Genomic DNA, 17,144 nt, shown 5'->3' with positions numbered 1-17,144 from the left:
TTTGAGAGGGAACCAAACCTTGTATGCAAACTTCAAAAGAGCATCTATGGAATAAAGCAAGCTGCGAGAATGTGGAATGAAAAAGTGAATGAAGTACTCATGAAACAAGGATTCTCAAGAAGCAAAGCAGATCCATGTCTATATTCAAGGCATCAAGAAAACAAATGGATATACATCCTAATTTATGTTGATGACATCATAACTTGTTTTGAACAAGAAGGGGACTGTGACCAAATAGTTCATATATTAAAACAGAACTTTGAGATTAAAGAACTAGGGAACATCACTTATTATTTAGGAATCCAAATAGAAAGGGAAGAGGATGGAAGCTATCTTCTTAACCAAAGTCAGAAAATTACAGAAATATTAGAGCAATTTCACATGCAAGATGCAAAAGAGGTGAAAACACCTATGGAACCAGATTACCTGAAAAACAACGGAATAGATAACTTGTTACCCAATAACGACAATTACCGCAGGGCAATTGGAAAATTGCTATACGTTGCCACCGTGACAAGACCAGACATTGCCGCAGCAATAGGTATACTCTGTAGAAAAGTTGCGACACCATGTCAACGCGACTGGAATGCAGTAAAGAGGGTGATACAGTACCTAAAAGGAACAATTCGGATGAAGCTGCGACTGCCAGCAACATCAAACCCAAAACTAATTGGATATGTTGATGCTGATTGGGCTGGAGATACCACTGACCGCAAATCTACAAGTGGTTACATCTTCCAGTATGGAGAAGGAACAATAAGTTGGTCCAGTCGAAAACAAGCGACTGTTGCACTCTCTTCAATGGAAGCAGAATATATAGCAGCAGCACATGCATGTCAAGAAGCAATTTGGATTTGTCAACTTTTTCAAGACATGGGACTGGATGTGTCTAAACCCATACCAATTCTTGAAGACAACCAAGGGTGTATAAAGTTGACACAATCAGAAAGAGTGAATCCTCGAACCAAGCACATTGATGTAAAATATCATTTACTCAGGGACATGCAAGAACAAGGTATTATTGACATTCAATACTGCCCATCGGAAGAGATGACTGCAAACGCACTCACAAAGCCGTTGCCAAAGGAACGGCATTGTTTTCTTCAAAAGAAACTGAATGTTGTGTAATTATGTACATGCCGTTGAGAAGGGGTGTTGGGAAATACAACAACATGTACTATACCACATGTATGAACAACATTGATGCTGTAGATGGTGCTGTTCAGTTTAGATTGCTGATTGTTTATATATGTGATCTTGTTCATTCTTTTATACAGGAAGGAAGTTGTTTTTTAATCTCTATTGTGTTTTTCCTCCTCTGTGTGTGCTGACTATAGTTTTACAAGTCTTTTGGTATGTTCCAAATATTGCTGATGCATCTGTACAAGTAAAGCCTAATGCAGTTTTCTTTAAAAGCTTCCAGTGTCTTTTTGATACATACACCAAAACTGTTCTCTCTCTTTTTTCACATTTATGTAAATTACTCTTGGGTCTCCCTAAGAGTAATGGGTAAGCCAGACGTGGAGCCCGTGCACACATGCCCTTAGAGAGATACAACTGCACCTCACTGACGAGGCCCACAGAAGACCGGAACGACCCTGAGTTACAAATTTAAATGAACAGGCATGGAAGTTATTCTAGCTTTTGTTCTTTCTCAGGAGTGCTGTTCTCTCTCTTTTTTCACATTTTTTCATATATATATATATATATATATATATATATATATATATATATATTCATATATATTCATATATAGATATTTATTTTACAAAAATATATACAGATGTATATAGAAATATATATTTCTTATTCCATAACCTCTGCTTATATGTTTCAGTACTGGTTTGGCTAGTAGATGAGTGTCTGTTGGTAAGTATCATCTCTTTAATTAAATGACACTCTGTAGACTTATTCAACATTTATAGTTATATATTTATTTGATTTATATAGCCTTGGGACAGAATCATTATATTTACTTTTATTCCCCTTTAAATTTTTTGTACGCGTCAGAATTTTTTAGAGTGCAGTATTTAGTTTGTATTTTTTGGTGCGCATCAGCCTTCAGGTCTGCGCTTGTTGGGGGATAGCTCACCTTAACCTTCAGGTCTGCGATTGTCAGGATAATGCACTTGAGCCTTCGGGTTTGCGCACCTAAGGGTACGCATGCTAAGGGGTGTTAATTTAATCAGCTTTCGGGTCAGTATGTGTTGGATTGTCGCACGCATGCCTCTTGTATGTGCATGTCAGGTTTTTGGCATACTAATCTCCCTTTTAACAGCTTAGTTTTCATGCACATCCTCCTATTCGGCTTTGGGTGTGGAGTCTGCTTGTTTCCTGCTTTATGTTTGTTTTGGCTTAGCGCGCCTTAGTCCTGTAAGTGTTTTTAAGCTTCCCTTGGAGGCGGTAAGTTTTCCATTCTTCAAGAGCTTTGTTTTAGGGGCTATAATTATTTATACTAAAAAGTTACCCCTTACCTGCCTCTTTTATTGTTCTGTGGGAGACTGTCCCTAAAGTAGATGGGGCAATTTCTACTTTGGCTAAGTGTACTACTATCCCTTTGGAAGACAGTACTTCTTTTAAGGACCCTTTAGATAGGAAGTTAAAATCCTTTCAAAGAAGGGCCTTTCTGCAAGCAGGTTATATGTTTAGGCAAGCTATCTCTGTTGCTGATGTAGCTGCTGCTGCTTCTTCTTACTGGTTAACTAATCTTTCAGAGCAGTTTTCTAATAATTCTGTTAGTGAGGATTTTTTTGAACCTCTTGGAATTGCTCAAAAGTCCTAATTCTTTTATTTGTGATTATGTATTTTATTAAAAAATCATGTTAAAAACATGTCCTTGGCAGTTCTTTCTAGGGCCCTGATATTCAAAACATTGACTTTTTCAAAGAAAAGGGGCATGGCCGAGCAGTGCCGACAAGTGGTGATATCTCTTCCTTAGAAGTCAATGGGAGCGTAATGTCACTGACCGCATAGCCGACATCGCAGCTCATCTGCATTTTGCTGCAGCCGGGACCATATATGAAGTGGGCCTACATGGTGCAGAGAGTGCGCTCACTGAAACTAAAAATAATTTCTGTGTAGACACATCACAAATATTGCCTGCAGGACCTAATGTTAAATACACCCACTCTAACTACCACAGGCAATGTAGTCAAAAATGTCCGCTACCCTCCTTGCAACCTGCACTTCGCTGATTTGAACATATTAATCTGGTATCGATGTTTCCGACTCAAAGTGTGTTCTGACATGATGAAGATTGTGGAGTGGAGGCAGCAGTAAAGGCCGCCCGAAGTCAGCCTCCACCACCGCGAAGATGCGCCCCCGGCATCTGGAGCCAGAACAAAGAGGGCCCAACGTCGGATCAAGCAGAGCGGATTTTCAAATTTTGAGTAGAACCTTTGGGTGAGTTTTTTTAATTTTAAGAATAGGCTTTTTTATTTTTTTAGGATAGGTTTTCTAGATAGATTTAATTATTTTGTGGGGTGGGGGGGTTACTTGTATTGTAGAGGGGGGTTGTAATTGTTTTTAACTGTAAAAGAGCTCAAATATCTTTAGAGCAATACCCTACAAAAGGCCCTTTTAAGGGCTATTGTAATTTATTTTAGTGTTAGGGTTTAGGTTTTTGTTTTTGTTTTGAGTGGGTTTTTATTTTATGGGGCATGTAGATTAGTGTTAGTTATAATGGTGTTTTTTTATTTTGGATACTAGATTTTATTATTTTTTTGTAACTTAGATTATTATTTTTTTTAAAACAAACTTTGAGGATTTAGTTTAGAGGGGGATTTAAGTGTTAGGTAGAGTAGGGTTTGATTGCGTTTGGGGTTGTGGTGGTTTAGGGTTGATATTTTTTATTTTTTAGTAACTTAGGGGGTTAGTTTAGAGGGGGGTAGTTTGCATTGGGGGTTGCAATGATTTAGGGTTAATAGTGTAGGGTATTTGCCAGGGGCTAGTGGCTGTTTAGAGGTTAATAGGATAGTACTTGCGGTGGGTATGTGGAGGATTAAGGGTTAGTAGGATAGGTACTTGCAGTGGGTATATGTTGTATTAGGGGTTGGGTTAATAGGATAGTAACTACGGTAGGTATTAGTTGGTTTAGGGGTTAATAGGATAGTACTTGCGGTGGGCTAGTGGGGATTTATTAGTGTAGTTTAAGTTTGCGATCGTGGGGTACTTCAGTTTAGGGGCATTAGGATTAGAAGTTAGCACATGGCAGTTATATTTCCAAGGATCAATTACTATACATCGGCAATATGGGCGGCGATGCTGGGTATTATCTATAGCCAGCATCACCAACCAATGGCATGTATAGTAAACGCCACTACGTCGCAAGCTTGGAATATTTCAACAGGCTCGCTCAACATAGTAGCGGATCCCTTGGAATATTTTGCACCTCGTATCGCTTTCGATTAGCAAGGCCTAGAAGAGATTTATGGCTTAAATCCTGGTCTGCTTATATGGGGAAAGATAGCTAGTGAAGCTTTAACAGTTAGGCACAAGAAAAAAGGATTTTACTGCAGGTGTTTGTGCATCAGGTTTACTGCTTGTATACAAGTTGAAAGTAAACAGCATCGCTTGCAGCTCGATTATGCTAGAATGATTACTGCATCCTCAGAGCTCTGGTTAACTGTTTTGCAAAACAAAAAAGTGTCACAAAACACATAAAAAATACATTACAAAGTACAGTTACACTCATAATAACACCATCTAATAAAAAATATTTTAAAAAAATATTGCAAAAAAAAAGTTATAAGAGCTCAAAGATATGATGTCTCAAGTGTTAGAAAAAAAAGCTGCAAAGGGCTTTAACATAGAGATACATAAATATACATATGCAAACAGAAAGAGAACCAGTCTGCCAGGAACGAACAACAGCTCAGTGGCTTGCTCTATAGACCGGTTACCTCCTGGGAGTAGCTTATTTTTGCCCTATTGTGCTTTTCACAGAGGAAAACTTTCCTGTAGTATATCAGTCTGATCCCGACCTAGAAAGGTCAGTCCAGCCCTGAAATAACAGGCAATTCTCCTCTGAACAAGGAAATGGCAACCCCAGATGATCGCTTCGGCCTTCGTCAGTGAGGTGCAGCCATGGTCCCTCTAAGCACATTGAGTAAGGAGTCCACGTCTGATTTCCCCCACCACCCTTAGGGAGACTATCCCCAGGTTCATAATATAAATGCAAACAAAAAGAGAAACAGTCTGCCAGGAATGAACAACAGCTCAGTGGGCTTGTTCTATGGCCCGACAATTCTCCTCTGAACAACGGGAAACGGCTGGTTTTTGGAAGAGACCTTGATGAGGTACCTGGGCTTTTCCCATTTGGCCAGATGCGGTAACTTACTCTTCCATTGCTGCTTTTTATCTTAGTTGAGAGCTTGTGAGTGAGTGCTGGACTTTCTCTGTGTGCTATATTAATGTATTACTTTTTTTGTAATTTTCCCTGTTTGGGCCTTGCACCCAGGCCTGTCTGGGGTTAACTGCCTGTGACTCTGGTGACAGTGCAGCTTCCTGAGTGTGCTGTTTTGAATCCAGGGCTGTGCATGTTACAGGGTCATAGGATGTGTACCCAGTCCGGCCTGAGAGTGCTGACCCCACCCGTGTTTTGTATATGTTTGAGGAGATTACATAAGCCTGTGCACCCTCCATTTTTCACAGTTGTTTTGAATGTGAGCCTGCATTGTGTGGTTGTTTAGGGACCAAGATTTTGGAAGAGATCTTGACGAGGTACCTGGGCTTTTCCCATTTGGCCAGATGCGGTAACTAATTCTTCCATTGCTGCTTTTTATCTTAGTTGAGAGCTTGTGAGTGAGTGGCTGGACTTTCTCTGTGTGCTATATTAATGTATTATTTTGTTGTAATTTTCCCTATTTGGCCCTTGCACCCAGGCCTTTCTGGGGTTAACTGCCTGTGACTCTGGTGACATTGCAGCTTCCTGAGAGTGCTGTTTTGCACCCAGGGCTTGTGCATGTTACAGGGTCATAGGATATGTACCCGGTCCGGCATGAGAGTGCTGACCCCCACCCGTGTTTTGTATATGTTTAGGGAGATTACATAAGCCTGGTGCACCCTCCATGTTTTCACAGGTTGTTTGAATGTGAGCCTGCATTGTGTGACTGTTTGGGGACCCAGGTTTTGGGAAGAGACCTTGACGAGGTATCTGGGCTTTTCCCATTTGGCCAGATGCGGTAACTAACTCTTCCATTGCTGCTTTTTAACCTTAGTTGAGAGCTTGTGAGTGAGTGCTGGACTTTCTCTGTGTGCTATGTTAATGTATTATTTTGTTGTAATTTTCCCTGTTAGGGCCTTGCACCCAGGCCTGTCTGGAGTTAACTGCCTGTGACTCTGGTGACAGTGCAGCTTCCTGAGTGTGCTGTTTTGAACCCAGGGCTGTGCATGTTACAGGGGTCATAGGATGTGTACCCAGTCCGGCCTGAGAGTGCTGACCCCACCCGTGTTTTGTATAATGTTTGAGGAGATTACATAAGCCTGTGCACCCTCCATTTTTCACAGTTGTTTGAATGTGAGCCTGCATGTGTGGCTGTTTAGGGACCAAGATTTTTGGAAGAGATCTTGACGAGGTACCTGGCTTTTCCCATTTGGCCAGATGCGGTAACTAATTCTTCCATTGCTGCTTTTTATCTTAGTTGAGAGCTTGTGAGTGAGTGCTGGACTTTCTCTGTGTGCTATATTAATGTATTATTTTGTTGTAATTTCCCTGTTTGGGCCTTGCACCCAGGCCTGTCTGGGGTTAACTGCCTATGATTCTGGTGACAGTGCAGCTTCCTGAGAGTGCTGTTTACACCCAGGGCTGTGCATGTTGCAGGGTCATAGGATGTGTACCAGGTCCGGCCTGAGAGTGCTGACCCCACCCGTGTTTTGTTTATGTTTGGGGAGATTACATAAGCCTGTGCACCCTCCTTTTTTTACAGTTGTTCGAATGATGGGCCTGCATTGTGTGGCTGTTTAGGGACCCAGGTTTTGGAAGAGACCTTGACGAGGTATCTGGGCTTTTTCCCATTTGGCCAGATGCGGTAACTAACTCTTCCATTGCTGCTTTTTACCTTAGTTGAGAGCGTGTGAGTGAGTGCTGGACTTTCTCTGTGTGATATATATATATATATATATATATATATATACACAATTACCTTGTTCATAGTCTTACAATAATGTGTCACTATATACATCAAATTCAATGCACAAATTAAGGATAATACAGTGAAACTCATATGAACAAATTAATCATAATCATGCGTTGTATTCATTCCATAGTTACAATATACAAATAATCATAATCTCTTCTCTGTGTCAAATGTGTCTAATGTACTTTGTATGTCTGGATCAATATAGTCAACTGCTGTTATTCATCATAACAATCCAGAAATTATAATAGACTACCCCTGAAGGAAAAATACATAGATATATTTAAGGCGCAAAAATCTAATTGGCAGGCAGACAGAGGTCTGGTAACTTAGAGCAGGCAGTATAGGCTAACCATAAGAATTGTCAGGCAGGCAGAAATCAGTTTAACAAGTGCAGGCAGTATAGGATTATCCACAACAATAGTCAGGTCGGAAAAGGTCTGGTAACAGTGCAGGCAGAACAGGATACTCACAACAGGTAGCACAATTCCCAAAGAGCAGAGCAGAGTCCAAATATGGGCACTAAGGATCCTAGCTGCTGAGAGTAAATAGTAAATCAGAATGGGACTGCCCAGGAATGAGCGTCACTTTGCTTAGCAACGCGATGTTTAAGGCAGCAGGACGGATCCGGGAGCCAAATCAGCATGGCTAAGAGTTGGAGCTGTGACAGAAGGTACTTTTCAGGTCAGTTTTGGATCTAAAAGCTCTGAATAAGTTTGTCAGAATCCCTACTTTCAAAATGAAAACTATTCGGACTATTCTGCCTTTTGTTCAGCAATGTCAGTTTATGTTCACAATAGATTTAAAGGATGCTTATCTGCATGTTCCAATTCACAGGGAACATTACCAGTTTCTGAAGGTTTACCTTTCTAGACTAGCATTTTGTTGCTCTACCATTTGGTCTGGCTGCAGCTCCAAGACTTTTCACAAAGTTTCTGGGTGCCCTATTGTCTGTGATTAGATCTCAGGGTATTGCAGTGTTTCCTTACCGGGGTGATATCTTAGTTCAAGCTCCATCTTTTCATTTAGCAGAATCTCACACCAACCGACTGTAGTTTCTTCACCAGCATGGTTGGAAGATTAATTTTCCAAAGAGTTATTTGGTGCCTCAGAAAAGGATTACTTTTCTGGAGTTTTAGATAGATACAGTTGCCATGAGTCTTTCTCTAACAGATCACAGAAGGCTAAAATTGGTGTCAGCCTGTCTGAACCTTCAGTCTCTCTCCTTTTCCTCTATTGCTCTTTGTATGGAAGTTCTGGGTCTCATTATTGCAGCTTCAGATGCAATTCCAGTTGCTCGATTACACATGCGACCTCTTTAGCATTGTATATTTTGTCAGTCGTGCAGGTATCAAACTCAGCTATTTTAAAAGATTTTCCTGGATCACAGTACAAATCAGTTTCTAACTTGTGGCTGGATCATCAGTTCATTATTCAGGGGGCTTGTTTTTCTTGTCCTACCTTGACTGTGATCACTACAGATGCAAGTATTTCCAGTTAGGGAGCTGTTTTGGGGGTCTGTGAGAGCACAAGTGGTTGGGCAATTGATGCCAATAAATATGATAGAACTCTATGCTATTTTCAGGGCTCTTCAGACTTGGCCACTTTCAATCAGACGACACAGCAGTGGCTTATATCAATCATCAGGGGGAATTGTTCAGTTCCCTAGCCATGACAGAAGTGTCTTGAATTCTCTCCTGGGCAGAAGTCAATTCCTTTATGCAGTTCCTATTCTGGGACTGAACAACTGGGAAGCAGATTTTGCAACCAGGGGAATCGTCTTTTCACCAGAAGGTGTTCAATCAGATTTTGGATCTTGGAATCCTCTCAGACATAGATCTTAAGGCTTATTGTTTGAACAACAAACTTCCAAGGTACTTTGCGAGGTCCAGGAGACCCATAGGCGGAGTTTGTGATGCTCTAGTCATTTCATCTTGCTTATCTGTTTCCTTCTTTGATTCTTCTTCCCAGAGTGATTTCCAAGAGAAGGCTATAGAAATCATCAGTAGTCCTGATTGTCCCCAGCTTGTCCCTCGCAGGATTTGGTATGCAGATCTGGTTCTGATGGTCCAGTTGTCCTCCTTGGCCTCTTCCACTTTGACCAGACCTTCTGTCTCCAGGTCAATTTTTTAGTCGGATCTCAAATCTCTAAGCTTGATGGCATGGATATTTAATGGTTACTTCTTAAACCTAGAGGTTTTTCAGATTCTGTCATTGAAACTTTAATCCAGGCTCATAAGCCTGTGACTAAGAAGATTTATCATAATCTCAGGAAGGCTTTATTGCTTGGAGTATAGATCATGGCTTTTCCTGGCATTATTTTAGAATTCTGAGAAATTTGCAATTCTTACAGGATGGTTCGGATAGGGCCTATCTGACAGTTCTCTGAAAGGACAGTTTTCTGCTCTTTCAGTTTTGCTTCATAGGAAAGATTGCTAATCTTCCTGACATTCCTGTTTTTATTTAGGCTTTGGCATGAATTAAGCCTGTAATCAAGCCAATTTCTCCTCCCTGGAGTCTTAACTTGGTGTTAAAGGACCAGTAAATACAGTAGATTTGCATAATCAACAAATGCATGATAATTAAGCCTGTAATCAAGCCAATTTCTCCTCCCTGGAGTCTTAACTTGGTGTTAAAGGACCAGTAAATACAGTAGATTTGCATAATCAACAATGCTGATAAAAAGACAATGCAATAGCACTTAGGCTCCGATGATCGAAAGTGCTAAGAAACTGCAAAATATACTAAGGGGATCTGCTGCTATGTCGAGCGACACAGTGGCTGTGTATAGAAAAGGATCTTTGAATAGAATTGCCATCTGCCTAACCACTTATCCTAATACCCCTAAACCGAAGTCACCCACTATCGCAAACTCACACTATACTACTAAACATCTTAACCACCATATACCCACCGCAAAGTATCTATCCTATAATACCTATACCACACATACCCACCGCAAGTAGCTAACTTTTTTTTTTAATTATATTTTTATTGAGGTTTCAAAAAGCAAATCACAATAAAAGAAGAAAATACAGTATGCACAATTAGTCATTACAAAGAATGTCAAATACATTACAATGTTGAGTGTATACAAACAATCTAGGAAGGAGAACAAGCATTAGTGACCAACACTAGATTACAGGTGTGATTTGCCAATTTAAACGTGAACCTTCTAATGAACTCCAGAGGCCTCTCCAGAACCTCAAACATAAGCAAAATAAAAACAACTACCGAAGGTTAATTTAGAATAAGAGAGACCACTTTGGGCCTCAAACCAACCTCTTTTTTATTTTTTATATTGGTTATAGGTAGAGTTATAAATAATATAGATAGATATTATAATATAATATGTGGGTATGTTGCATTTAGGAGGATATAGTGTAGTAATAAACAGTAAGTTTGGGTTCAAAAACTTTAACTTTAATCTATTTGTAGGTAGTATTAGGATTAATAGAAGTGCGGCATAGGCTAGATAAGCCTCCTTATCTAGGAGGTACATTATGGGGTGTGGGGGGGGAGAGGTTATGTGTAGACATGACAGGCGGCATAAACAACAAATGTGCAGGTCCAGCCTACACTAGACAAATATCCCAGACTTTAAGGTAAAGCTACTTGAGATAATGGAAAACAGATAAATACATTCTAGCCGCTATGCCACCAAGCTCTAACATATCAGCTACATCACAGTCACACATACCAGGTAGAGACAAACCTCCCTTCTGCTGTTTTTTTCTTCTTTTTTCTTTTCCTTTCTTTTTCCTCTCTTACCCTTCCCTCTCTTTTTTCCCTGAGTGCAGGAACAGTATCGTATAATAGGCGGCACGTGAGATTGCTCAGGCTATATAAGTTTTAACATTAAGGATCCAAGCATAAAGCAATAGACCAAGTAAGCCAGATACGAGAGAGTAGAGAAAATGTTTAAATATCATGCTTACACATTGGGCCAAATACTACTAGAAAGTATGAACTTCCCAATCTCCCTATGTAAATGTATTACTTTTAAGCTCTTAAGGAACTTGTTAGACTCTAGTAATGGGATACCTTACCTCTTAAGAGGCGTAGGGAGCTATAAGTTAAATGGTAAAACCTTTCTCACTTACAGGTATAGCTATATATGTATATATATGTCTTCAGCAATTAAATCTTCTGCTGTCAGGCTGAAATACTTATCCAATTAGAGAAAAATAAACATAACTCCAAAGTAATAAGCAGGGCAATTGATTATGCATTATAGTGTAAATAGGGAATATGATATTTCTACATACTTGAGATCTTTAAACCCTGCCGTCCAGACAAGGGCCCTATGCCCAGACAACAGGTAGACCGGTTGCAAAAATAGGTGTGTAACACAAGCAATTATTTACTTAACTTTCCCTAAGTTGATTAAATATCATTTGGAATGCCTATTATGCTAGAGAGGAGATCTGAGTTAAAAGGTTAATCTAGAAGAAATTCAAAGAAGGGGTACTAAAGAGCTGTATATGTATAAACCTCAGTACATGTGAAAGACATAATAAGCATTAAACAACAGGAAACAAGATTAGCACAGTACCAATAAGCAAATTTAAAGTGAGAGAGACAAAGATTGACAGTGCCACTAAAATTCAATATGCTTATCCCAGTTTAAGCTTGTGCCCTAATGTATAAGCACTCTAACAGAAACAAAACATATATTAACCAATAACTTTTTTTATCAAACAGTAATGATGTCCTCATAAGGCTAGATACCAAGGATAAGACTATGTAGAAGACATCTGTATGTATATGATAATGTCCATTACCAATGAGAGAAATAAATCTGACAGGGGGGAGAAAAGAAAAATGCAATTTTTTCATAGAAAACAGTCATATAAGCCTGCCTTGCTAAACATAATTGTTCAGTATGAAAGAAATTAGAACGATCATGTCCCTGGGATAGGTTTCCATAATAGTAGATGATCAGAGAGAAAATGTCTTCAGCGAGGCTGTCAGGAGCAGGCTAGCCGATACCCAGCTTGACACCACCTTGCCCTAAAAGCAGTGGGAGGCTTTAGTGCTGAATTTTGTTGGGGCAGTTGTTCTGGTTGCGGTTTAGGCTCGGTCGCTCCTGCTCCTATATCATAGAGGCAAGGGGAAAGCCCCGCAAACATGATTGCGGTCTGCAAATTTGATGCACTCCGTAGCTGCAGGCAAAGTTGGGAGCGTGGTCTGAATGTCTCCATAATTGCGCCTGATATGACCTGATACCTGAACTCCAGAGATGTGTTGGTAGGTTAGGTGCGGCATAGAATTCCTCACAAGGGCCCTGCGCCCGAATCAACCCCTGGTCAGGTTGGGAAGTACGGTAGCAGCAGTGGTTCCTCCATGTCGCAATGAAGCGCATTTGAGTAGGAGATCTGTAGCGTAGTAACGGAACCCACCTCTTCATCAATAGCTCGCTCTACACAGTCCGCTCCTACATAGCACCACGCAGAGTGCCCTGGTGTTAATGTTAAAGATGGCGACTGCCGCGGGCCATGCTGTACCCTCCTCTTGGGCGGCCAATCTGCATCAGCGGTTAGGGTAGTCAGAACAGAAGCGTCAGCCACAAGAGGCTTAAAATGCCTCATCTACTGCATTTAGAATAGCGTAGTGGTGACGGTCTAGTAAGTCTGTTAGTTGGATAAAAGAGACTCATCCATGTGTTCCTGTACTCGATATCACTCGATATCACTTTAGAAGGCAGAAAGACGGGGTTGTAAAAATCACGAAGTTCAGCACTGTAAAGTTCTCTCAGCAGTATTCATGGGGTAACGTCCAATTTAATTCTCCAAAATAAAGGTAGCAGAAGGGAAAATATGCCAAATAGCCTTGTTATATTCTTATTAAAAGTAGGAGCTCATGATATGTGCATCTAGCTTCGTTGGCAGTTGGCTCCGCCCCCCGCAAGTAGCTAACTTTAAACCACTATGCCGCCACATATCCACCACAAGTATTTTCTATTAACCCCTATGCCGCCATATACCCACCGCAATAAACTATTAACCCCTATGCCGCTATATACCCACCACAATAAACTTTTTACCCTTATACCTACATATTCCCCAAATGCAATAAACTATTAAGCCCTTTTCTGCATTGTACCCCAAATGCAAACTAACCTAACACATAACCACCCTCTAAATGAAACCCCCTAATTTAGAAATTAAAGAAAAATATTAAACCTAAATCGCCAAACCTCAAAAGCAATCTAACCCTTCTCTACCTAACACCTAACCCCCCCTCTAAACTACCCCCCCCCCTCTACACTAATCCCACTAAGATAAAAAAGCTAAATATAGCCTACAGTATCCAAAATAAAAAAGCAATACAATACAATGCTTGAAATTTCCTGAGGGGGAGTTTACCTATGTGTTTAACATTCATAAAATATGTTAAACAAATATATAAAGTCCCCACTCATGAGCTTCAAGCATTGTAGTCATACATACCCACCAATCATCACCAGGTCTTGCTTGGTAGCTACAATGTGTTGCCACTCCCAAGTGATATCTAAACAATGTGTTTAACCCCTTTGTGAAAGTAAAACACACAGTTATACAAGATCAGGAATGCCAAATCTTGCACACTCTAATTAATTAGAGGGGAAACTTAAACTAATATAATCTACAAGTATCTACAGAGGTCAAATTGCAATATAAATATGTCCAACTAGAATACAATTGCTGTTTCTTTAAACAAAGTAAACATCTTTATCTTTAAATACACAATATGGAGCTAACTATATGAGCATCCACTTTATGTCATTCTAACCCTATTTTTGTGCAGCTGCCTGAAGTCATTAAAGCTTTGGAAAACCTCTCTGGACTTAATACACCAATATAAGTGTATGTATTAAAAGGTCCCCTGAGATTTACAAGGAACTGTTTCTGTCCTAAACTAGGCTCCATCTGATAAACAAGCAATGTTCGCCTCAGGCTAAATGATACTCTTTGAGGCTTTGATTTACAATGCAGCAGATGATATATTTCCAGTTCTATGATAGACTCCGCTGTGATTACTCATCTATAAGCAGAAGTTGGTCTTAGATCTTTAAGTAAGTGGTCAGAAAAATGCAAGAGAAAAAGCTGCCTGATCAGTTATACAGAAGTGCAGAACTAAAAGGGGGTAAAATAGCTACTTGTCATTTATAGTATAGTTAATATATGCTGTGTTTAATATATATAGTTTAAATTTAAACAAGTCTTTTTTGTATCAGTGAAAACATTTTTTAAATTGTTCCTTTAATTTTACAATATTCTAAGATTATTGTAAAAATATGTGTGACATATTTGTACTATTAAATTAAATTTGAGATGAAATTACCTTATTATCTCATCTGTGTTGAAATCCTAAAATTATACTGATTAATATATATATAAATCTGAATTTATGAATAAATAGAACATATTGTTCTATGCAAAGAAAACTGGAATGGGAAATATTAATATATTTCATGTCGTGTTAGCGCACTTGAGAAAATGCGATTAGGATTGCGCAATTTGATGGGTGTTTTTTTCCCCACTTTTCACGCTTCATTGAAGTCTATAAGGGGTATACGTTAATGCGGTTTCGATATTCAAAGTTTTTGCACGCATTGGTTTAGCGCTCGTACGAAAACTTTTTTACTTTTAACTTGTAATAGTGATCCACCCGTAATCTGGTTCAAGGTCAGTGTCATGAGATGCAGGACATATGCAGGACACAGCAATGATGGTACAACTCTATTTTATACAGAGCACAGAAACATACATCTAGTCAGGTTGATTGTACTAACTAACTGCGACACAGACTAACGGACCTAAGCCCCGCCCCCAGACTAGTGACATCACTTCCTGCTCTCATCACATCTTCCCCCTTTTCAAAAAGGGCGAAGCATACATTTAAATAAACAAATAACAGAGTGTACAAAGAGCATACAACAACATTTTTGAACAGTGTATAGTAAATTGGTTACAGAAAAATGAACGACATTAATTACATCCTGACTTGGACATCGGGGTAGACTACCCTAGTCCACAGGTGACCATGGGATTATTCTGCCCATACTTCCGGTCACTGTTCTAGCTAAAGTCAGTCCCTATATCGGGCCGGAAGTTTCACCACTCTTCCGCTTGATGTAAGCTTTGCATGAACTGTCCTCTGATACAGAAGATGGTGAATAAGAGTCCGCTGGAGGCAAAGACATATCCCCACTGTGATCTTGCTGAGGGGAAGGCACCTCTCTTAGAACAGGGGATCCCACTGGCGGTGGTACTGAGGCATCCAGTTCCAGACCTCTCAGGTACAGGCTGAAGATGTCTTCGGTTACGGCGTGTAACCGTCCCTCCATCAGTATGGACTACATAGACCTTGGTTCCGGAGAGCGTACAATTACCGTAGGCAGGCGTCTTCCATTTCTTCTCATCATCCAGTTTAATTCTGACAGTTTGCCCCGCATTCAGTTCTGTAAGGGCCTGACAGAATGCCTCCTGTCGTAGAAGAAACGATAACCCTTTTTGGCCTCTTCATCCCTCCTAAGGACTTCGTCCCGAGGAACAGGGCCAGGCGGCTTGAAGACACCCACTGAGGGTAAAGTGGTGTGAATCTGGCGTCCTACGCATCAGCTGTGGTGGGCTAAACCCAGTGGCTTGAATGGGCAATCACCCTGTATGACAAGAGGGCTAGGTACGGCTCAGATTGCTTTAGAATGAATTTTGTTGTTTGAACTGCCCTTTCAGCCATCTGTTGACCTGCGAGTAATGTGGACTTTGACATGGAATGTACAAAGTCATATTCCCTGCTGAAAGCACTGAACTCCGAAGAAGTGAACTGCATACCATTGTCACTCACCAGCTCCATTGGAATGCCCCACCGGGCGAACAAGCTCTTCAGACGAATGATAATGGCTTGACTTGTGATATCATTCAGAGGTGCAATTCCAAATACCTGGAATAGTAGTCGATCACAACAAGGAACTTTTTACCGTGCAGTTCACACAAATCAGCAGCTATTTTCTGCCATGGCCCCGCAGGCAGTGGAGTAGAAATCAAGGGCTCCCTCTCTGAGTAGGCCGGCGTTCCCGGCAAAAGGCACATTTAGATACGTGATTTGCAATGTCAGAGCTGATCCCAGGCCACCACACAGCTGTAGCTGCCCTCTCTCTGCACTTTGCAATGCCTAAGTGGCCATTGTGAATCCTGTTTAAAATCTCCTTCCTCATGCTGACAGGAATTACGATGCAGTCTTGGCACAGCACCAACCCTCTCTGGCTGGTAAGAACTTAAAGACATCCAGGCTGCCCGGCTCTCGGGCCAGCCTTCTTTTATGTACTTTATAACCTCTTGCAGATCTGTGTCCAAATATGTCTCTTTCTTATTTCTTCCAGTTTACTTGAAGAACTGGACTTAGAGGCCAGAACTGAATCAACATACACTTTCACATCAGATTTGGTGGAGGATTCTTCAGCAGCAGCCAGCGGGAGCCTGGATAGTGTATCTGCCACAACCAGTTGTTTCCCCGGCACATGCCCTGCCTGAACATTGAACCTGAGCAGTCACATTAAAAGTCTCTGGCATCTTAAGGGTGTTTTGTCTATATCATAAGAGTTGATTAGAGGGGACTAGCGGTTTATGGTCAGTCTCCAGACTAAATTTCTCCAAACCCACTAGATAACGCTGAAAGTGCTCACAGGCCCAAACTGCAGCCAGGCACTCTTTCTCAATTTGAGCGTATTTTGACTCAGCAGCTGTCAGTGTGCGGGAACAGTAGGCGATGGCTGTAGTTTATTTTCCTTTAACTGCAGGAGAGCAGCCCCCAACCCATAACTGCTTGCATCAGCACTAACTACAGTCTTTTTGGAAGGGTTGGAGAACCCCAGCACTTTGGGCAGACCCCAGCAGGGGACTTGGCCTGCATAAAAGCTTTTTCTTGTGAAGGTCCCCAGACCCAGGCAACGTCTTTCTTTAGCAACTCTGTGATAGGTGTAGAACTGTTGATAATCTGGAAGAAACTTGCCCACATAATTTA

Source organism: Bombina bombina, chromosome 1 (genome assembly GCF_027579735.1).
Source record: "Bombina bombina isolate aBomBom1 chromosome 1, aBomBom1.pri, whole genome shotgun sequence".
Classification (NCBI taxonomy): domain Eukaryota; kingdom Metazoa; phylum Chordata; class Amphibia; order Anura; family Bombinatoridae; genus Bombina; species Bombina bombina.
The sequence above is the reverse complement of the archived record's forward strand: the minus strand, read 5'-3'. Positions refer to the sequence as shown.